Source organism: Eleutherodactylus coqui, chromosome 7, assembly GCF_035609145.1.
Source record: "Eleutherodactylus coqui strain aEleCoq1 chromosome 7, aEleCoq1.hap1, whole genome shotgun sequence".
NCBI lineage: Eukaryota > Metazoa > Chordata > Amphibia > Anura > Eleutherodactylidae > Eleutherodactylus > Eleutherodactylus coqui.
Window position 1 is genome coordinate 197,254,152 of NC_089843.1, and position 23,416 is coordinate 197,277,567.

At 46.6% G+C, this 23,416-nt stretch overlaps 2 non-coding genes and 1 pseudogene across 2 annotated transcripts; all 3 read left to right on the forward strand.

Moving 5' to 3' along the window:
• Nucleotides 1-770: 770 nt before the first annotated feature.
• LOC136573998 (U2 spliceosomal RNA) lies at nt 771-940 on the forward strand (annotated as a pseudogene).
• Nucleotides 941-8,708: 7,768 nt separating this feature from the next.
• LOC136573948 (U2 spliceosomal RNA) lies at nt 8,709-8,897 on the forward strand. The gene has a single exon (XR_010786148.1). It is a non-coding gene; the product is annotated as a U2 spliceosomal RNA (small nuclear RNA).
• Nucleotides 8,898-16,911: 8,014 nt separating this feature from the next.
• LOC136573880 (U2 spliceosomal RNA) lies at nt 16,912-17,101 on the forward strand. Its single transcript, XR_010786095.1, has one exon. It is a non-coding gene; the product is annotated as a U2 spliceosomal RNA (small nuclear RNA).
• The last annotated feature ends 6,315 nt before the right edge of the window (nt 17,102-23,416 follow it).

A 23,416-nucleotide genomic window follows, 5' to 3' on the forward strand; every position in this document is an offset into this window, starting at 1 on the left:
ACGTGACCGCGGCCCGAGCACGTGACTGGGATTACGGGACGGCCTCTATAGTGACGTATGCGGGGTGCCCACATGATCCCCGGATGGAGGCGGGTCCACTAGGAGAAGGAGACCACCCAGCCAGTAAGTCGTTTAATTGAATGACATGTATAAGAGCGCTGGTAACCCCGCCCCTTGATGACGCGAACACGTGCGTCACGAATCCCACCCCCCAAAGATGGCGCCGCTCAGGAAACAGGACGGGAGCCGGTCATCCACATTATGTATATATGTAAGTGCATTTTTATGTTTTAAACTATAATAGAGGTGTCGGGATCAGTAATAGCGCTCCTTCAGTGCTATATGGTAATATGATCGTGAAATAAGGTAAAATAAAAGGACTTACCCGGTACTTAGTGAGTTTCCCTCTGGTGGGATAGCTCACTAGTACCTCCAATTCCGGGGTAGCCTGTAGATGTAGTGGATCAATAAATCCTTCTTCCCAATCCGGTACGGAGAGCTGCTTGGATGTCAGGGGTCCCTAATAATAGGGAATCCAGTGTGGGAGAAACTTTAGAGCAAAATTATCCAGTCTAGCGCTTCACGGGATGAAGGAATGGAATTGGGGTGTATAAGGTTACACCAATTCGTAGAGTTTTTATTGCAACGCGTTTCAGCCCTCGGCGGGGCCTTTTTCAAGCATCTTGATCAGATGTTCACAGAAATGTTTCTATTTGATGATGATTGTAAAACTCTTTGTGTAAAATAAAGTCACCCCAGCAATGGGGATGTTAACTTTAAAAAAAAATCTGTTCTTATCAGTTTAATATCTGATACGTCCCCTATCTGGGGACCATATATTAAATGGATTTTTAGAACAGGGAGCTGGAAAAAGAGCTTGCTCTGTCCACTCCACGCATTGACCTGGTATTGCAGTACCTCCAGGACCGGTGCACCCCCTTTCCTACAACAGTTTCCAAAAGCAGAAAAACAAAACCGACGAGCAAGAGGTGCAGCGCAGCTGTGGCGGCGGCTGCTGCTACCACCACCCAAGCACTTTGATTGACACTCAGCCCGTCTGCTCGCAACATTGTATCCACTGAGCAGCTGCGTCTGTCAGAGTGTGCACAGCACAGGTCCAACTGGAAGCAAAACAACACACACACACACACACACCAGTTCATATGGCAGCCGCACTCTATAGTTCGTACCTACCGCTGCGCTAATAGCCAAGTTGGAAACATCGGGCAGGCACAGCGTATCCTGGCAGCCTGTGTCTGTATGCTCCACGTATTCGGGTCATGGGTGTATGTGCAGGGGGCCCGGAGCCCCAGGGGGCCCATAAAGTCTCTCTTCCCCACATTGTAAACCAATGCTATCAATGAAGCTTTATAGTTTGGGGGCCCAGTTCCAGACTTTGTACTGGGGCCCCGCAGCTTCAAGTTACACCTCCGGATCAGGATAATGCTAGGCCATTCCAACCAGCCTGTGTGTGTGACCTCCAGTCGCTGGTAGTCGAAAAGCGTCCGGCCCCGGATGCGCGCTTCAGAGTGGACAGACAGCAGCGGACCCCCAATCACACAGGCCCAAGGCTTGCTATGTAGCACGGAATACCTCATTGGACTGCAGCACTCCACGCGGGCTGAGATACACGCTCCACGTGGGATGGGCAGTATTCGTCCATGAAGATCCAGGCCAACGTTTAGAGATGGAGCAACACTCGGGGAGCAAAGAACTCCAACGAACGGACGTCTACTTTACAAGGATGTATTGCTTTATTCAATGCATGGACACAGAAACAGTTCAACCGCTCGATTACAGACCGCAGTCAATACAGTAAAGAAAGAAATGTGTCTGTTTAATGTAAACTTGCATAGAGCTCGTTTGTCAGCCACTGACTGAATGCTGCTGCTGCATGTCTAAAACGTGGTCTGACGTTACATGCACCACCAGGGATAAGGCCTTGCCTATAAGCATTCCCCAGCTGGCAAAAACGGAACCTCCCTGCCTATTCCTCACCATGGAAGAACGGAACCTACCTTTTTTTTAAAAAAAGAAAGCCACAGCAGCAGCCAACTAGATTTTGGTAGGCCGCTGTCTCCCCCTTGTGTGCTGCATAAAAAATGCACTCCACTAAAAATAACAATGATCCACGAAATAGAGCGTATGGAGAGAATGAGGCTTCTAGATGAGCCGTCAGGCTATGATAAATTGGATCACACCTGGGCGATATGGATAGATGCCTGGAGCTCACCCCTATTTACCAAGTGGTTACAGACAGGGACATGTGAGTAACACGTTTAAACCACAATCGTAAAGAGAAACAACAATTCCGGAGCCCCCCCCCCTTTTTGTTTTATTTTCTCTTTCTCCCGTGTCATAGATACCTACCCTCCCTTACCATTCCCCCCCCTTACCCTCCCCTCATTCCCCTGTTTGTGGACCTTATAAAATATCACAGACAAACATGATATAGTTCAACTCGAAATTGATTTATTAAGTTTCATTGTCAAAGTTATTTTTACATTGCTTTGAGATAAGGCAAAAGTTTCCCCCCCTCCATGAAACCAATAAAACCTATATTGAATAAAATAAAAATGATGCAGTTACCGGTAGTTCTGCAGCTTCTTGGTGGAAATAAAGACCATCTCCCGTCTCCCAGCTGCAGCAGAGACTGACTAAAATGGCTGCCAAGCCCGGTATTAATGCTTCTAAATTGATGACATCACAATGGAGTGACATCAGCCTGCCATACACCTGGCTCATGACATCACAAAGGAGTGACATTGTCAGCCTTCCAAACACCTGGCTCAATTGCATACAGTATGTATGTATGTATGTATGTATGTGAGTCTATCTATCTATCTATCTATCTATCTATCTTTATTAATTATGTAGAATATAGATATGGATTTTTTCTAAATTACAGATTTTGTAGATATAGATTAAAGATAGATTTAAGATTGTGTGTGTGTGTGTGTGTGTGTGTGTGTGTGTGTATATATATATATATATATATATAATGTGTATATAAATATAATGTGTATATATATAATGTATATATGTAAAAAAAAAAATAAAATCTCTAGTTATGTATGTATGGCGGGCAAAAAAGGCCTGCTGTATGTTTTTAAGTTCTTCGGATGACCATGCCGCTCTAATATTCTCCTTACTAGGGTCTACTAATGCTGGCCCAGGGGAAGGCAATAAAGCCCTATGGGGCCGAAGCCAATTTCCCTTATTTTAGGTAAAAAGTTTCCATCCGTCCCCACTCGAAATGCGGCCGGCCGAAGAGATCCCTCCAACCGACCGACCGACGCACCTTCAGAGACAAACTAGTGCTTGCTTCTAGTGTCATCGCCGGCTTAACCATCCTTTGTAGGGAGCTGACGAGTCCTGCAGTAGCAGCAGCAGCAGCAGGCTCTGCAAGCAAGCCTAGGATGCGTGAGCACGGTGCAAGAGGAAGGACTGAGGGTGTGAGGCTGGGCGCGGGTGAGAAGGCGTGGGGCGGGGCTATGGAAAGTTTTACAAACTCTCCCAGCTGCCTGGGTGCATTGTGGGTGCGCCCAGAGTGCTGGCTGAGCGTGTTGCCTCAAGCCTTGGAAGTGGAGTTGGGCGGGCCGGGCTACAGGTGAAACCCATTTCGGGTTATCGCTTCTCGGCCTTTTGGCTAAGATCACATGTGGATCGGAGAAGAGGATCGTCTGGAGTGGTGAAATGGAGCCTCAGGCTATACGGAACACCATCCGCTTTCTGGTTAAGCCAGATTCCGGCAGAAGAGTGGAGCTGGGAACCTTCGTCCAGGAAGTCCTCTTTGAAGCACTGAAGCTGAAAGCTGCTGAGATCTTCTGCCTGCAAGACCACACCGGCAAAGGACTGTTTGATGTCTCTTTTGAGACAAACAGTTTCTGCCTGAACATCTTTGAACGCTGCAAGCTGCTGAAAGAAGAAGGGAAGCTGAGCGACTTCATCCTGCTGCCACTGTTCCAGATGGATGAGAAGCCAGTGACTCTGCATCTATTTAACCCCTTCACTGAGCTCTCTCATGTGGTGGCGTTCCTACAGAGATACTGCAGCAATGTGCGTGGAGGAGTGAAGCTGAAGAATGCTTTTGGGATCCCTAATGGCAAGCTGCGTTTCTGGGTGCGCTTTCGCACAGACCCTAATGGCATCGGAGGAGTAAAGCACCCACCATCCTCCTTCTCCCTGGGAGGCAACAGGGGATACTTGACCTACCCAGGCCAGCCCCGCTACTGCAGGCTGTGTTTGCAGTTTGGACACACACAAGACTTCTGTCCTAATGGCCGCTGCTGCAGGAATTGTGGAGTACATGGCCATGAGGCTGGACAGTGCCCTAAGCCTCGCAAATGTGACCTGTGTGGCTCTATTTTACACTTGGCAAGGAACTGCCCCAAGGGACTAATGACGAGCCGCAGTTATGCTGATGCGGCTCGCACTGGAAGAGGACCTGTTTTCTTTGAAAGTGGTCTGGACACTGGGGTTAATGAACCAGAAGATTTAATGCCTATGGATGAGGCCGTCAGTCGCTTGCCGCCACTGTTTCAGACCACTGCACAAAATCAAGCGTCCACCTCAGGACTCCAGCCAGAACAGCCAGGGATTACAACAGCAACCGCAGCAGAGGTAAACCCGATGGGAGTTCCTGTACCTCAGAGTTTGCCCTCTGAGGTCTCCAGCGTTGAGCCTGCTGCACAGAGTGCCCCCCCTGCTGCCCCCCTGGGAGTTACTACAGCTGATCATCAGGCAGCCACGGCCTCCCAGCTACAAGTGTCTGCAGCTGCCCGACCCCAGCATGATGAGGATACAGATGACAGCACCACCATCATCCCTGACACAGGTACTGTGAGTATGGAACTGTCTTTGCCTTCCTCTACAAACTCTGTGATTCCAGGAACTGTGTGCTCCCCTACTGCTGGCATTATGCCAGGACTTGCACCTAAGAGGCAGGAGGGGGAGGAGGACTCTTGGGCGTTGGTGCAAAGAAGCAAATCTAAAAGGATGAAAACTGCACCTAGTGCTACAAACTCCTCTGAGGGCTCCATACCTTGTGCCCAAAGCCCAGCCAGCCCCCCTGTTTGTTTAAGCACCAATGCTTTTGAGGTGCTGGCAGACTTAGAGGAGGACATGCTGTCCCCCAGCAGTGGGGCATCCTCCCCATTTTTGGACACCGACGCAATTGAGCAGTTTGTTGGTGCCTTGCAAATGCCTAATGTCTGAAAGTATTGTAATGTTGGTTGTTTTTCCTGTTATTGTTTTTATCCTCATAACCATTCATTTCATCAGTTTTATCCCTAAATGTAAGGGTTATATGTAGCAGAGCTAGACGTGCGGCTATTTTAGAGCACCTGTCCACACGGTCTGCTGACATTCTCTGCCTGCAGGAGTGCGGTTTGACCTCTATACCTAAAGCTTCGGAATGGCCGCACGGCCAGTCGCTGTGGTCAACATCCACAAAAAACAAAAATGATGGCGTGGGGATTTTGTTTACAAACAAGAGTTATGTTATAGATGAATATGTTGTCATAGAGGAGGGCAGATGTCTTCTGGCTTATGTCACATTCCGAAATGTGCGATTCAGGGTTATAAATGTGTACGCCCCTCCAGATAAGAACGAGCGCAAGGAGCTGTTTGAAAAACTAAAGTTGTTCCTACCAGGCCGTTTGCCAGTTTTTTTGTTGGGGGATTTGAACTGTCACCTCCAAGGAGAAAAAATGGATGTGACAGCCAAACAGCTCAACCAGATGACATCTGACCTCCAGTTATTAGATGTAGTAGCATTAGCAAAGGTGAAGCCCGTACCTGACACGTATCATGCGGACAGGGGCGGGGTGCACGCTCGTTTAGACTACATCTTTGTTTCTAAAACTGTTAATGTTAAAAGTTACAGCCAGGTGAGGGTTAATTTTTCAGACCATGAGTGCCTGAAGTGTGTGTGTGAGTTAGAGGATGTCGTGCGGTATGGGAGAGGTGTATGGAAAATGAATGTGAGCCTGCTGGAGGATGAGAGTGTGTATGAGGACTTCAGGAAGGTGTATGAGGAATGGCAGAGAATGAAGAATGACTTTGGGAGTGTCATGGCCTGGTGGGAGTGGGTGAAAGGAAAGATTGGGGTCTTCTTCAGGAAAAGAGGCTACAGGGTGGCTGCGAGGAAGAGAGAGATGTATGCGAGAGTGAATGCTAAACTGAATGTCCTGCATAAACTAAGAGAAGCCGGTGTGAATGTGGATGAGGAGCTGTGTGATGCCAGGAAGAAGGTGAATGAATGTCTGCGGGAGAGAGGGAAGCAAATCATATTCCAGGCCAAGTTGGACACAATGGAGAAGGATGAATGTTGTTCACGGTTTTTCTTTAAAAAGTTAGTTAAAAGTAAAACGGATGTGAGTGTGGTGAGGGACATGGATGGGAAAGAGCTGAAGGGAGAGGAGGTAGCAGAGGCAATTGAGGATTTCTATAGAGACTTGTATAGTGAAAAGATGAGAGATGCAAGTCTAGAGAGGGAGGTGATCGGATCCCTTACGGACAGGATCGCAGAAGAGGATATACCACCTTTGGTGAGGGATATAACAGAGGATGAGGTGAGAAAGGTATTTGAGAGCATGACACGGAATAAAACCCCAGGGATGGATGGATTACCGATGGAATTTTATTTGTTCTTCTGGCCTATTGTTGGTAGTGATATACTGCAGTTGTACCAGTGGATGTGGAGGGAAGGTAACATAGGGTCAAGTATGAAAGAGGGATTAGTGGTATTAATCTTTAAAAAAGGAGATAAATCAGACTTGCGTAATTGGAGGCCTATCACCCTGCTTAATGTGGACTACAAGGGGTACGCCAAGTTGCTTGCCAGTCGCATGAGTAGGGTGATAGCCCAGGTAGTTCAGGAGGATCAGGTATGTGGTGTGCCTGAGCGCTCCATTGCAGGTAACCTAAGCCTGCTCCGAGATGTCCTCTGGGATGGGATGCAGAGGGACAGGAATGTGATGGTTCTCTCCTTAGATTTTGAGAAAGCCTTTGACCGGCTTTCTCATGCCTTTCTGTTTAATGTGTTAGATAGGATGGGTTTCCCATCTAGTTTCTTAAGAGCTATTAGAAGCCTCTATGATGGGATTGGAAGCCAAATTCTACTCAGTGGCTTTGTAACTAACAGGATTAGAGTCTGTTCGGGAGTCAGACAAGGCTGCCCGTTATCCCCGTTAGTATTTATTTGTGCTATGGAACCCTTGTTCTGTATGTTACGGAGAGATAAGTTTATGAGAGGAATGATGGTACCGGGCAGTGGAGGGAAGGCTGTGAAGGCTCTTGGTTACATGGATGACGTCTGCATAGTGACTGAGCATAAAGCAGAGCTGACCAGAGCTAAACTGCATACAAACATCTTCTGTGGGGCATCAGCCTTCCGCGTGAATTGGGACAAATGTGAGGTGAAGTGCTTTGGAGGAAAGTGTGAAGTGGCAGATGTGGGAGTGAAAGTGGTCAACAGTATAAAAGTATTAGGCATAAAGTTTGAAGAACGCTTGAATGGCCATGAGAATTGGGAAGAAGTAAGAGACAAAATAAACAGAAAATTGGACTTCTGGAAACTGCGAGAGCTAACCTTCACAGGTAAAACACTCATCATCAAATGTGTCATCTTACCAATGCTGCTCTACATAGCTAACATTTTCCCACCAAGCTACATGGAGCTCAGGAAAATAAATAGAGTCCTGTTCCTCTTTCTATGGGGGGTCAAAATGGAGAGAGTGAAAAGAACCACAGTGGTAAAGTCCAGACAAAACGGTGGCTTAGGCTTCCCGGATGTCCAACTGTATTTGGCGATTAACTTTATGATGACCGTACTCAGACTCATCCAAGGGGATACTAAAGTGGCGTTCATGATCAAATACATTGGGGGATGGCTGCTCTGCAGGTTACAATGGTGTGAGAGGAGGCTGACACAGCCGGTGGCGTTTACTTGTCCAGACTGGTATGTGCGAATGGAAAAGTTTGTGAAAGAGAATGATTTGACTGGTCTGAACAAAAATGAGCTTAGAAACAAAAAGAAGGTGCTACAAATCTGTAAGAGAGGAGAACTGGCAGAAGACATTGACTTACTGACACATGTAGAGGCAGAAAGAGTCTGGGGTAACCTCTCTCGGGAGGACGGGGACAAACAGACAAAAGGACACCATGTGGTTAAGTATGCAAGGGGCCTTACCTGTGAGAGAGGTCCAGAAAAAGAGGGACCTGGTGCGCAGCGAAGCATGCCCACGGCAGCGCTGTGGAGGGATAGAGAGTATCCTACATGTCTTCTGGAACTGCGGGTTCGCACAACGAGTGTTGGGAAAGTTGAAAGCCCTGATAAAAGAGCTCACAGGGCTCACATACTTATCATTTGCCTTTGTGCTTTTTGGTATCGGAGTTACAAATAAAGACAAAAGTCATGTTTTATGGTTATTAATGCTATGTATTAAAGAGGTACTCTGGGACGCACGAAACATCTATGTGTATAAAAGGGAATGCTGGGAGGAAGATGATTGTGTCAGACTGATCCTGAGTCGTCTTTACCTGTGTTACTTATATGATAAAAAGAAGCGAGGAGTAGCTGATGCCGAAGGGATCTGGAAATTCAAGAAATGGAAACACCTTGTAAAGTTATAAGTATTCTTCTTTATTGTGTGATTTGAGTGTAATTTGCAGATTTACAATGATTGAATAACCTGTTTGTGCAAATAGTTTATTTTACAATAAAAAAAAAAAAAAAAAAATCTGTTCTTATCAGTTTAATATCTGATACGTCCCCTATCTGGGGACCATATATTAAATGGATTTTTAGAACAGGGAGCTGGAAAAAGAGCTTGCTCTGTCCACTCCACGCATTGACCTGGTATTGCAGTACCTCCAGGACCGGTGCACCCCCTTTCCTACAACAGTTTCCAAAAGCAGAAAAACAAAACCGACGAGCAAGAGGTGCAGCGCAGCTGTGGCGGCGGCTGCTGCTACCACCACCCAAGCACTTTGATTGACACTCAGCCCGTCTGCTCGCAACATTGTATCCACTGAGCAGCTGCGTCTGCCAGAGTGTGCACAGCACAGGTCCAACTGGAAGCAAAACAACACACACACACACACACACACCAGTTCATATGGCAGCCGCACTCTATAGTTCGTACCTACCGCTGCGCTAATAGCCAAGTTGGAAACATCGGGCAGGCACAGCGTATCCTGGCAGCCTGTGTCTGTATGCTCCACGTATTCGGGTCATGGGTGTATGTGCAGGGGGCCCGGAGCCCCAGGGGGCCCATAAAGTCTCTCTTCCCCACATTGTAAACCAATGCTATCAATGAAGCTTTATAGTTTGGGGGCCCAGTTCCAGACTTTGTACTGGGGCCCCGCAGCTTCAAGTTACACCTCCGGATCAGGATAATGCTAGGCCATTCCAACCAGCCTGTGTGTGTGACCTGCAGTCGCTGGTAGTCGAAAAGCGTCCGGCCCCGGATGCGCGCTTCAGAGTGGACAGACAGCAGCGGACCCCCAATCACACAGGCCCAAGGCTTGCTATGTAGCACGGAATACCTCATTGGACTGCAGCACTCCACGCGGGCTGAGATACACGCTCCACGTGGGATGGGCAGTATTCGTCCATGAAGATCCAGGCCAACGTTTAGAGATGGAGCAACACTCGGGGAGCAAAGAACTCCAACGAACGGACGTCTACTTTACAAGGATGTATTGCTTTATTCAATGCATGGACACAGAAACAGTTCAACCGCTCGATTACAGACCGCAGTCAATACAGTAAAGAAAGAAATGTGTCTGTTTAATGTAAACTTGCATGGAGCTCGTTTGTCAGCCACTGACTGAATGCTGCTGCTGCATGTCTAAAACGTGGTCTGACGTTACATGCACCACCAGGGATAAGGCCTTGCCTATAAGCATTCCCCAGCTGGCAAAAACGGAACCTCCCTGCCTATTCCTCACCATGGAAGAACGGAACCTACCTTTTTTTTAAAAAAAGAAAGCCACAGCAGCAGCCAACTAGATTTTGGTAGGCCGCTGTCTCCCCCTTGTGTGCTGCATAAAAAATGCACTCCACTAAAAATAACAATGATCCACGAAATAGAGCGTATGGAGAGAATGAGGCTTCTAGATGAGCCGTCAGGCTATGATAAATTGGATCACACCTGGGCGATATGGATAGATGCCTGGAGCTCACCCCTATTTACCAAGTGGTTACAGACAGAGACATGTGAGTAACACGTTTAAACCACAATCGTAAAGAGAAACAACAATTCCGGAGCCCCCCCCCCTTTTTGTTTTATTTTCTCTTTCTCCCGTGTCATAGATACCTACCCTCCCTTACCATTCCCCCCCCTTACCCTCCCCTCATTCCCCTGTTTGTGGACCTTATAAAATATCACAGACAAACATGATATAGTTCAACTCGAAATTGATTTATTAAGTTTCATTGTCAAAGTTATTTTTACATTGCTTTGAGATAAGGCAAAAGTTTCCCCCCCTCCATGAAACCAATAAAACCTATATTGAATAAAATAAAAATGATGCAGTTACCGGTAGTTCTGCAGCTTCTTGGTGGAAATAAAGACCATCTCCCGTCTCCCAGCTGCAGCAGAGACTGACTAAAATGGCTGCCAAGCCCGGTATTAATGCTTCTAAATTGATGACATCACAATGGAGTGACATCAGCCTGCCATACACCTGGCTCATGACATCACAAAGGAGTGACATTGTCAGCCTTCCAAACACCTGGCTCAATTGCATACAGTATGTATGTATGTATGTATGTATGTGAGTCTATCTATCTATCTATCTATCTATCTATCTATCTATCTATCTATCTATCTATCTTTATTAATTATGTAGAATATAGATATGGATTTTTTCTAAATTACAGATTTTGTAGATATAGATTAAAGATAGATTTAAGATTGTGTGTGTGTGTGTGTGTATGTATATATATATATATATATATATATATATATATATATATATATAATGTGTATATAAATATAATGTGTATATATATAATGTATATATGTAAAAAAAAATATAAAATCTGTAGTTATGTATGTATGGCGGGCAAAAAAGGCCTGCTGTATGTTTTTAAGTTCTTCGGATGACCATGCCGCTCTAATATTCTCCTTACTAGGGTCTACTAATGCTGGCCCAGGGGAAGGCAATAAAGCCCTACGGGGCCGAAGCCAATTTCCCTTATTTTAGGTAAAAAGTTTCCATCCGTCCCCACTCGAAATGCGGCCGGCCGAAGAGATCCCTCCAACCGACCGACCGACGCACCTTCAGAGACAAACTAGTGCTTGCTTCTAGTGTCATCGCCGGCTTAACCATCCTTTGTAGGGAGCTGACGAGTCCTGCAGTAGCAGCAGCAGCAGCAGGCTCTGCAAGCAAGCCTAGGATGCGTGAGCACGGTGCAAGAGGAAGGACTGAGGGTGTGAGGCTGGGCGCGGTTGAGAGGGCGTGGGGCGGGGCTATGGAAAGTTTTACAAACTCTCCCAGCTGCCTGGGTGCATTGTGGGTGCGCCCAGAGTGCTGGCTGAGCGTGTTGCCTCAAGCCTTGGAAGTGGAGTTGGGCGGGCCGGGCTACAGGTGAAACCCATTTCGGGTTATCGCTTCTCGGCCTTTTGGCTAAGACCAAGTGTACCCGGTACAGGAAGTCTTAGCCGGAAGGTAACTCGGGTACCCCTCTCCTTTGCCTGGCGGGATCGCCCACTTCGGTGGGCTTCACCCGCCTGCTGCCATTAGGGAGAGGGATTAGTCCCAGAGTAAACGAGTCGCGATCCCCCTGCCTCTTCTGGTCTCCGGGCCAGAGGAGGGCACTTATTCCTAGGCGTCACAAAGCGGTTTGTGACACTATATCCACAACATGGGTGAAAACCCAACCGAAATACCGGCTTATGCGCGGATAAAGAACACCGTACGTGTCTCTTTTACCAATAGTGCGGATACACGTGGCCTGAGGTATGTGGTCGAGGACGTGCTGCAAGGAGTGTTTAATGTGCAAAAACGTGAGATTCTAGCGATCCAAGACTACCCCAAGCGACGGATCTATGACGTCACCCTAACTGAGACGGGCATCTTTCGTGATCTGGTTGCAGCCATACCAAACAAAAAAGATCCGAAGCTTGAGGGTGTCTTGCTGGTCGAGCACGTCCTCGACATAACCAAACTCGTGGTGATTAAGATGTATTCACCCTACATTGACGTTAAAGAGGTTGAGGATTTCCTATTACGCTATTTTAAATCCGTCAGATGTATGGGAAAGATTATGAACGAGTTTGGCATCTGGACCTCGAAGTGGCGTTTCCAGGCCACGTGTGTAAGTGACCCCAGTAAGCCGGGGGGAGTGATCTTGCCGCCAGCGCGTTTTAAATTGGGCAAAGTGAATGGCGACCTGTACTTTGCGGGAATGCCCGACTTCTGCAGGATTTGTTCACAATACGGTCACCATAAGGATTCCTGTGCGAGCACCTGTAAGAAGTGTGGGGGCACGGATCACGAAACTAGTCAATGTCAGAAAGGGAAAGGATGTTATTTTTGCGGCAGTGTTGGTCACCTCTACACGTTTTGCCCCCACAGAGCACAGAAGACGGAGCAGCAAGGGCGACCCGGACCCAAAGAGCAGCCAGGGCAGCCAGATGACCAAGCAGCACCCCCCCAGGGAGAGGAACCTGAGGAGATGGAGGTCTCCAGTGGACCCCCCCAGAGTGGTAAGGAGCAGCGGAGCATCAAAAGGAGGGTGAGTGACCGGCGGACAGGCTCTCCCTCCCGGGAAACCGGTAGAGGTAGTAGGGCCGGGGAAGCCGGTCCAGGCCCTCCGAAGATGCCCGCTCAAGCGGTGCCCGAGGTGGAGGACCCAGGGGGCACAGCGGCCGCAACGCAGAAACGGCGGAAAGGCTCAGGAGGCAAGCTTTATTCGGAGGTGGTGCAGGGGGGAACCCCGGAGATCCCGACGAAGTTGGAGGACCCGGGGGAAGTACCCCCTGCTGTGTCATCCCAGAAGGCCCCTCCCCCTCCCGGCCAGGAGGGGGCGCGGGGTGCCACCTCCGAGGGCACAGAAACGCAAGTGAGCCAAGTACCCACCCCAGCGGAGGGAACAGAAATAAGCACGGGAGCCGGCCTGCTGGCCCCCTTGGAGTTTCCGGAAGGAATAGAATCGGTATGGGATCTAACGCAAATCCCTCTCTCGGGCACCGTCGGGGGTCCACTAAGTGGAGTGGGTTCCTCTCCAGCATCGCCGTTCTCGATAGATTCGGATGCGGGGGGGTGTGAGAGTGCTAGCGAGGTCTTTGGCTTGCCCGGAGACTTTTGAAGACCCACGTATATCCTAGTCTCCAATGGCTGCTCTGTCGGGACTCACTTTTAATGTCAGAAGTATCGAGAGCCACGTGAGGAGGGTCGCCCTCTTCAACTACCTGACTATCTTTGCTGCCTCCGTATTTTTCCTGCAGGAGTGCGGCATCCCGCATAGAGCAAACTACAAAAAATACCAAGATGACTGGGTACATGGACCGTCGGTCTGGTCCGGCTCTAACGAGACCAGATCGGCGGGGGTCGCCATTCTTTTTAAAGGGAACGTTTTAATTGACGTTATTAATGAAATTTTACCAGGCAGAGTTTTATTGGTCAAGGCTTTTATCAATGGTATAAAGTGGCAGTTTTTAAACTTTTATGGATCAGCTGATAAGAAAGAGCGAGCAGAGATGCTAGAGATTTTACCCCTTTTTATTAATGATTCTGACCCCCTGATTTTAGCAGGGGATTTTAATTGTATTTTAAAGGGGGAACGCCGGCTTTCTAGCTCAGTGAGCAGAAATTATGATAAGACCTCTTCTATGTTAAAAAATCTGATTTTAGACGCCAAGCTCACTGATGCTTTTAAGAAATGCAATCCCAACGCATCAGAGGAAGCCGGCGTCACCTGGAGCAACAAGATCTGCAGCTCCAGGATAGATTTTATGTTCTGTTCTTATCAAGTACTGCCTTTTAGATGTGATTCTTTTACCAATGTTTTCTCGGATCATAAGCTTTTATATTTTAAAGTTGATACCGTTTTAAAGAGGAAATCCGGTAAAAATGCCTGGAAATTTAATGTGTCCCTTTTAGAAGATCCGCAGGTTTTATCCGATTTTATCACTTTTTATAAAGACTGCAGGCGAGTGAAAGATCCCAACACTCCCACCAGCCAGTGGTGGGAGATGATGAAGCAAAAAATTAAAAACTTTTTTATCAAGGTTGGGATCGCCAAGGCTAAAGAAAAACGTACATTTTATTCCAACCTGAACACTCGCCTGCAAACCCTGTATAAGTTCCGTGAACATGATATAGAGGTGGACCACGAGATCATCGAGGTGAAGAAAGAGATCGCCCGGTGCCTGGAGCAGAGGGGAAAAGAAATAATCTTCCGCTCTAAAGTACAACATCTGGAGGAAAATGAAACCTGCTCCAGGTACTTCTTCAAGAAGATAAGAGACAAGCGGACAGTCCTCGATGATCTCGGTGGCACCAAGGACATACAGGGTATTTTAAAGAAAGTGTATGAGTTTTATGCGGATCTTTTTAATACTAAACCTGTTGACAGTGATTTTATGAATGACTCGTTGAAGGAGATCACTGACGTTTTAGATCCTGGTTCTCGTGAGATTTTATTAAGGGACATCACAGAACAGGAGATTTTAGAGACTATTAAGAGTTTTAAACCAGGTAAGGTGCCTGGGCCCGATGGTATACCCATAGAGTTTTATGTCACCTTTTTTGGTATTTTTAAGGATGACCTCTTCTCCCTTTTTACTGAAGTTTTTATGTCGAAAGCCCTCCCGGGGTCCTGGAAGAAGGGTGACGTGTCTCTTTTATACAAGAAAGGAGACAAGACAGACATCAAGAACTGGAGACCGATCACCCTTCTGAACAGTGACTACAAAATAATGGCCAAAATATGTGCGAACAGACTAAAGACCGTAGTAAGCAAAATTGTACACCCCAACCAGGTCTGTGGGGTGCCCGGGAGGGCAATATGGGAGAATCTTAACCTCATAAAGGACTGCATAAGTGACACCAAGTCAAGAAAAGGTCAAATGGCAATTTTAACTATAGACTTTGAAAAAGCCTTTGATCGGGTGTCACATTTTTATCTTTTTAAGGTTTTAGAGAGAATGGGTATACCGGAAGGTTTTTTATTGTCTCTTAAAGCGTTTTACAACAATTGCACAAGCAGAATTTTAGTCAATGGTTTTAGGACACAGGAAGTGCTTTTAAATTCCGGGGTGAAGCAGGGGTGTCCCTTGTCCCCACTACTTTTTATCTGCGCCCTAGAGCCTCTTTTATGTACAATCCGACGTGACAAGCTGATCCGAGGGATCCCCCTGCCCGGAGGGGGGGGGGGGGGATCGAGGCTAAAGTAGTGGGGTACATGGACGACGTGGCAATTCTCGGAAGGGACACCCTGTCAATCCAGAGAGCATCAAGGCAAATTGAGTTTTATTGCTGCGCCTCGGGTTTTAAGGTAAATTTTAACAAGAGTAGTATTTTAAACATCGGGGACCTGCCCTTGTCAGATGTCCCCATTCCTGTGTCCGACTCAGTGCAAATTTTAGGTGTCTCCTTCAACGAGGACAACAGAGGTCTTAATAGTTGGGACTTGGTGGCACAGAAAGTCAATAAGAAAATCTGTATGTGGAGCATGCGGCAGCTGACCATGGAGGGGAGGGTTTTAATCACAAAGTCAGTGATTTTACCCATTTTACTGTATTTAAGCTTGGTGTTTCCCCCTCCTGGCAGAGTTTTTAATAAAATTGTTAAGGCATGCTTCACATTTTTATGGAGCTCCAAGATGGAGAAATTAAGCAGGGAAATCGTAATGAAGCCGAAGGAGATGGGAGGAAAAGATTTCCCTGATTTTAAAGCCTTTTTATATACGAAGTATTTTAGTATGTGTATTGGTGCTCTTTTTAAAAATCACTATTGGTCTTATTTTTTACGATACAACACTGGCTATTTTATGAGGAGGAATGGATGGTTCCACACAGTTTTAAATTCCCCTTACTCTTTTAACTTGCCCCGTGAGTATAAGATTTTAGAAAAAATAGTGATTTTATATGATTTTACTGGCAAAAACGTGCAAATTTTAATGAATAGTAAAGTCATTTTAAAAACCATAAAAGAAAGTGGTTTTTATGTACAAGTCAGTAATTTTAACGAAAAAAATAGTAAAGAGACCTGGATGATGGTTAATCATTATCTTTTTAATTCACAGAAAGATCTGGCCTGGAGCTGCGTCCATGACTGTCTTCCATGCCGGGCATTCCAGCATCGTAGAGGTTTGACCAACACTGCCGCATGCCCAAGACCCGGATGCCCAGGAGAAGAGACAACACTACATCTTATATGGACTTGTTTTATGGCAAAGAAAGTATGGATTAAGATATCACCGCTTATGATAAAGATCACAGGACTTAAGAGACTGACATTGGATGCCGTTTTATATGGATGCCTGGAATGCCCCACACAGACTCAAAGAATTATGGCATGGAAGATGGTCAACTCGGTCAAAGCAGCTCTGTGGAAAACCAGAAACATTTTAGTTTTTAAACATGAAGTTTTATCTGTGAAGGACATTTTATCAATTACTCTTAATGAGATGCACCAATACTTTTTAGTAGACAAGAAAAATTTTCCTGTTTTAGCGAGAAAATGGCTTTTAGCAGAATGGAGCTCCATAATATGATGCCACCAAGTGCCCTTTTATGTGATATTTAATTTGTTCTGTATTTTAACATGTATTATACGTAGACAAATGTTTTAAATGGTATGTTTTAATGTGTTATTAATATGTTTTAATGTACTATTGACAAACATTTTTAAAGTCGTCTATGTAAATATGTGTTGTACAAATAAAAACGCCCCCCATTTGGAGGGTTTGTCAACTTAAAAAAAAAAATCTGTTCTTATCAGTTTAATATCTGATACGTCCCCTATCTGGGGACCATATATTAAATGGATTTTTAGAACAGGGAGCTGGAAAAAGAGCTTGCTCTGTCCACTCCACGCATTGACCTGGTATTGCAGTACCTCCAGGACCGGTGCACCCCCTTTCCTACAACAGTTTCCAAAAGCAGAAAAACAAAACCGACGAGCAAGAGGTGCAGCGCAGCTGTGGCGGCGGCTGCTGCTACCACCACCCAAGCACTTTGATTGACACTCAGCCCGTCTGCTCGCAACATTGTATCCACTGAGCAGCTGCGTCTGCCAGAGTGTGCACAGCACAGGTCCAACTGGAAGCAAAACAACACACACACACACACACCAGTTCATATGGCAGCCGCACTCTATAGTTGGTACCTACCGCTGCGCTAATAGCCAAGTTGGAAACATCGGGCAGGCACAGCGTATCCTGGCAGCCTGCGTCTGTATGCTCCACGTATTCGGGTCATGGGTGTATGTGCAGGGGGCCCGGAGCCCCAGGGGGCCCATAAAGTCTCTCTTCCCCACATTGTAAACCAATGCTATCAATGAAGCTTTATAGTTTGGGGGCCCAGTTCCAGACTTTGTACTGGGGCCCTGCAGCTTCAAGTTACACCTCCGGATCAGGATAATGCTAGGCCATTCCAACCAGCCTGTGTGTGTGACCTGCAGTCGCTGGTAGTCGAAAAGCGGCCGGCCCCGGATGCGCGCTTCAGAGTGGACAGACAGCAGCGGACCCCCAATCACACAGGCCCAAGGCTTGCTATGTAGCACGGAATACCTCATTGGACTGCAGCACTCCACGCGGGCTGAGATACAAAAAAGTTTCCATCCGTCCCCACTGGAAATGCGGCCGGCCGAAGAGATCCCTCCAACCGACCGACCGACGCACCTTCAGAGACAAACTAGTGCTTGCTTCTAGTGTCATCGCCGGCTTAACCATCCTTTGTAGGGAGCTGACGAGTCCTGCAGTAGCAGCAGCAGCAGCAGGCTCTGCAAGCCTAGGATGCGTGAGCACGGTGCAAGAGGAAGGACTGAGGGTGTGAGGCTGGACGCGGTTGAGAAGGCGTGGGGCGGGGCTATGGAAAGTTTTACAAACTCTCCCAGCTGCCTGGGTGCATTGTGGGTGCGCCCAGAGTGCTGGCTGAGCGTGTTGCCTCAAGCCTTGGAAGTGGAGTTGGGCGGACCGGGCTACAGGTGAAACCCGTTACGGGTTATCGCTTCTCGGCCTTTTGGCTAAGTTCAAGTACACTTGTGCAGGAGAGCTTAGCCGGAGGGTATCCCAGGTACCCCTCTCCTCGGCCTGGCGGGATCGCCCACTTCGGTGGGCTAAACCCGCCTGCTGCTATTGGGGAGAGGGCCTAGTCCTAGGGATAACGAGTTGCGATCCCCCTTGCCCGCTTGACCTTGTGTCAAGGTGTGGAAAAATTACAACAGCGGTGTTGTAAGGCGCTATAACAGGAGTCATGGGTGCGGACCCAGACTCAATACCGGCATACGCCCGGATATTAAACACCATTCGAGTTATTTTTACCGATGAAGCGGCGGGTACACGTGGCCTGCGTTATGTGGTGGAGGACGTGCTCATGGGAGTATTCAATATACAAAAGCGAGAAATACTGGCAATACAGGACTACCCCAAGCATAGGACTTATGATGTTACCTTTACCCAGAAAGGTATTTTCCATGATTTGATCAATGCGATTCCTACCAAACAAGATCCACGGCTTGAGGGTGTCCAGTTGGTGGAGCACGTCCTAGATGTGACCAAGCTCATAGTGATTAAGATGTATTCTCCCTATGCTGACCAGAAAGAAGTGGAAGCTTTCCTGAGTGGCTATTTTAAATCGGTCAAGTGTATGGGAAAGATTATGAATGAGCTTGGTATTTGGACATCTAAATGGAGATTTCAGGTCACGTGTATTAAAGACCCTGGGTGCCCAGGGGGTCTGAAATTACCGCCCGCTCGTTTTAAACTGGGTAATGTGAGTGGCGACCTCTATTTTGCGGGAATGCCAGCCTACTGCCGCAACTGTAGAAAATATGGCCATGAGAAAGACAGTTGCGGCGTCACCTGCAGGAATTGTGGTGGCTCAGAGCATGAGACCAACCAGTGTCCTATGGCAAAAAAATGCGATCTATGCGGCAGAGTTGGTCATCTTTCTTTTGAGTGTCGCCATAGGGCACGAAATACGGAGCAGCGAGGGCAGCCAAGGAAACCAGAAGACCAAACCGCACCCCCCCAAGGAGAGGAACCGGAGGATATGGATACCACCAGCAGACCCCCCAAAACGAGGAAGGTAAAGCAAAAGAGCAGCGGCGTAGCAAGAGGAGGGCTGCAGATCGGCCGATGGACTCCCAACCCCAGGAGCCTGGGTCAGAGGGGAGGCCAAATGAAGCCGGTCCTAGCCCGCAGGAGACGCCGGCTGCGGAGGTACCCGAGGCAGAAGACCCCGGGGGAGACGCAGCGGCAACAAAAAGGCGGAAAGGCTCAAAGGCCACCCTGTACTCGGAGGTGGTACGGGGGGGACCTAAGGAAGTAACTGCTGACGCAGGGAAACCGGACGGTCCCCCTAAGGTGCCATCCACCAGTGCCCCTCCCCCTCCCAGCCAGGTGGGGGACCCAAGGGCAACCTCCGAGGTGGTGGCCAGGAGCCAAGTACCCACCCCTGCAAAGGGGAAACGAGAGCAGCAGGAGGCCGACTTGCCGACCCCCGGGGTTGAGACGCTACCCATGTCGTCCATCTGGGACTTATCAGACATTCCTGCCTCGGGTGCCCTGGGGGGTCAGCTGAGTGATGGGAGTTCCTCTCCAGCATCATCGTTGTTCACCGTGGATTCGGATGCGGGGGGGTATGAGAGCTCCAGCGGGGTCTCTGGTTTAGCCGGAGAGTGTGGGTTTTAAGTTGAACACCGCGGGTGTGTACACCACCATCCCTTCACACACTCAATGATGGCGGACCTTTCATGTCTCACTTTTAATGTAAGAAGCCTCGAGAGTAAAGTGAGACGGGCTGCCCTGTTTAACTACCTCACCATTTTTGCTGCTTCCGTTTTTTTCCTGCAGGAATGCGGCATCCCGCACAAATCCCAATATAAAAAGTATGAGAAGGATTGGGTACATGGGCCATCAGTCTGGTCTGGATCTAACGAGTCCAGATCAGCAGGGGTCGCCATTCTTTTTAAAGGGAACGTTTTTATTGAAAATTTTTATGAAATTTTACCAGGCAGAATTTTATTGGTCAGAGCTTTTATCAACGGTATTAAATGTCAGTTTTTAAATTTTTATGGTTCTCCAGAAAAGAAGGTGAGAGCAGAAATGTTGGAGATTTTACCCCTTTTTATTAACGATTCTTATCCCCTTATTTTAGCTGGTGATTTTAATTGTGTTTTAAGGGGGGAACGCCGGTTCTCTAACTCCGTAAGCAGGAACTATGACAAAACCTCAAATATGCTGAAGAACATCGTAACAGATCACCTGCTTACGGATGTTTTTAAAACATGCAACCCGCTTTTACCTGAAGAGGCCGGCGTGACCTGGAGCAACACCACCTGCAGCTCCAGGATTGATTTTATCTTCTGCTCTCACCAGGTACAACCTTTTAGATCTGATGTTTTTAATAATACCTTCTCTGACCACAAGGTTTTATTTTTTAAAGCAAACCTTGGAGCAAGAAGGAGAACCAGAAATGCCTGGAAGATGAACGTGTCCCTTCTACAAGATCCGCAGGTTTTATCGGATTTTATTACCTTTTTTAAAGAGTGCAGACGGGTTAGAGATCCCAACATTCCCACCAGCCAGTGGTGGGAAAAGATGAAAATCAAGATTAAGGACTATTTTATCAGGGTTGGGATCTCCAAAGCCAAAGAGAAACGGGCCTTTTATTCTGATTTAAACACCCGTCTGCAGACCCTGTACAAAATGAGAGAGCATGATATTGATGTGACGAAAGAAGTTTTAGATATAAAAAAAGATATCGCCAAATGCCTGGAGCAGAAGGGCAAAGAAATTATTTTCCGTTCCCGAGTTAAACACCTTGAGGAGAACGAGACCTGCTCCAGGTATTTTTTTAAGAAAGTTACTGACAAAAAATGCGTTTTAAATAACCTTGATGGAGTCACAGATGTACAGGGTCTTTTAGGAAAGGTACATGGTTTTTACGCGGATCTTTTTAACACTAAAAGTGTGGATATAAGTTTTATGGAGGACTCATTAAAGGAGATCACGGATGTTTTAGATCCTGTCTCACAGAGTTTTTTATTGCGGGATATCTCGGAGCAGGAAATTTTAGATACCATCTGTAGTTTTAAACCAGGCAAGGTGCCTGGTCCGGACGGTATACCCATCGAGTTTTATGTCACGTTTTATGGAATTTTAAAAGAGGATTTTTTTTCTCTTTTTACAGAAGTTTTTAATTCCAAGAGCCTCCCAGGGTCATGGCGGAAGGGTGAGGTGTCTCTGTTATACAAGAAAGGGGATAAGACAGACATAAAGAACTGGAGACCCATCACCCTTCTAAACGCCGATTACAAAATCATGGCTAAAATATGCGCCAACAGACTCAAAAATATAATACACAAGATCATACATCCAAATCAAGTCTGTGGCGTCCCTGGGAGGGCCATACATGATAATTTAAACCTTTTAAAAGACTGTATTAGCGACACCAAGTCAAGGCATGGTAAAACTGCCATTTTATCCATAGACTTTGAGAAGGCCTTTGACAGAGTGTCGCATTTTTATCTTTTTAAGGTTTTAGAGAAGATGGGTATACCAGAAGGCTTTTTATTGTCCCTAAGAGCCTTTTATGAAAACTGCACGAGTAAGATTTTAGTCAACGGTTTTAAGACGCAGGATGTCCTTTTAAAATCCGGGGTGAAGCAGGGGTGTCCCTTGTCCCCACTACTTTTTATCTGTGCATTGGAGCCTCTTTTATGTGTAATACGAGCCGATAAGCAGATCAGAGGAACCCCCCTTCCGGGTGGGGGGGGGGGTATTGAGGCTAAAGTAGTGGGGTACATGGATGATGTCGCGGTGCTCTGCAGGGACACCCTCTCAATTCAAAAAACCATGAAACAAATTCAGTATTTCTGCTGCTCCTCCGGTTTTAAAGTGAATTTTAGTAAAAGCAACATTTTAAACATTGGAGATATGCTTTTAACGGACATTCCTGTACCGGTTTCTGATTCCGTGCAGATTTTAGGGGTCTCCTTTAATGAGTCCAACAACGGTTTTACCAGTTGGGACTTGGTGGCACAAAAAATAAACAAAAAGTTATGTATGTGGAGCATGCGGCAGCTGACGCTGGAGGGGAAAGTTTTAATAACAAAGATGATTATCTTACCTATTTTATTGTATCTTAGTCTGGTGTTTCCCCCTCCAGACCGGCTGCTAAAGAAGATCACAAAGGCATGCTTCACCTTCTTATGGAACTCCAAAATGGAAAAGCTTAGGAGAGAGATAGTTTTAAAACCCAAACCTATGGGGGGGAAGGATTTCCCTGATTTTAAAGCTTTTCTTTTAACTAAGTATTTTAGCATGTGTCTTAACGCTGTTTTTAAAAATCACTTTTGGTCATATTTTATCCGCTACAACACAGGTTATTTTATGCGCAGAAATGGGTGGTTTTCCACAGTCTTAAATTCCCCCTATTCTTTTAACCTGCCGGATGAGTATCGAATTTTAGGAAAAATTGTGATTTTATATAATTTTAGCGGGAAGACGGTGCAATACCTTTTAAATAGTAAGAAAGTATACAAAGATTTTAAGGAAAGTGGTTTTATGGCTCCTGCAAGTAATTTTAATGAAGAGAGAACAAAAGAAATATGGAAAATGGTAAATGACAACTCTCTTTTTAACCCACAGAAGGACCTTGCCTGGAGCTGCGTTCACGAGTGTCTTCCATGCCGGGCATTCCAGCATCGAAGAGGGCTGACCAACTCTGCCGCCTGCCCAAGACCAGGATGCCAAGAAGAAGAGACCGTGCAACATCTTATGTGGACTTGTTTTTTTACTAAAATCATATGGACTAAAATAAGCCCTCTTCTACACAAAATCACCCGGAACAAAGGAATAAAGATGGAGACCGTGCTGTATGGATGTCTGGAGTGCCCCACACGGACCGAGAAGATAATGGCATGGAAGATCATCAACTGCGTGAAAGCAGCTCTGTGGAAGGCCCGGAATATTTTATTATTCAAACATGAGGTTTTATCGGTGCAGGATGTTTTATCTATTTGTCTTAGCGAGATGTACGATTATTTTATAATAGATAAGAAAAACTTTCCTATTTTATCCAGAAAATGGCTTTTAAGGGAATGGAGTTCCATATTGTGATGCCACCAAGTGCCCATTTTATATGTTTGTATTTGTATTTTTAAAGAGTTTTTGTTTTTTAGAACATTTTAGGTTTTAAAATGTTCTTAATATGTTACAAAATTGTAA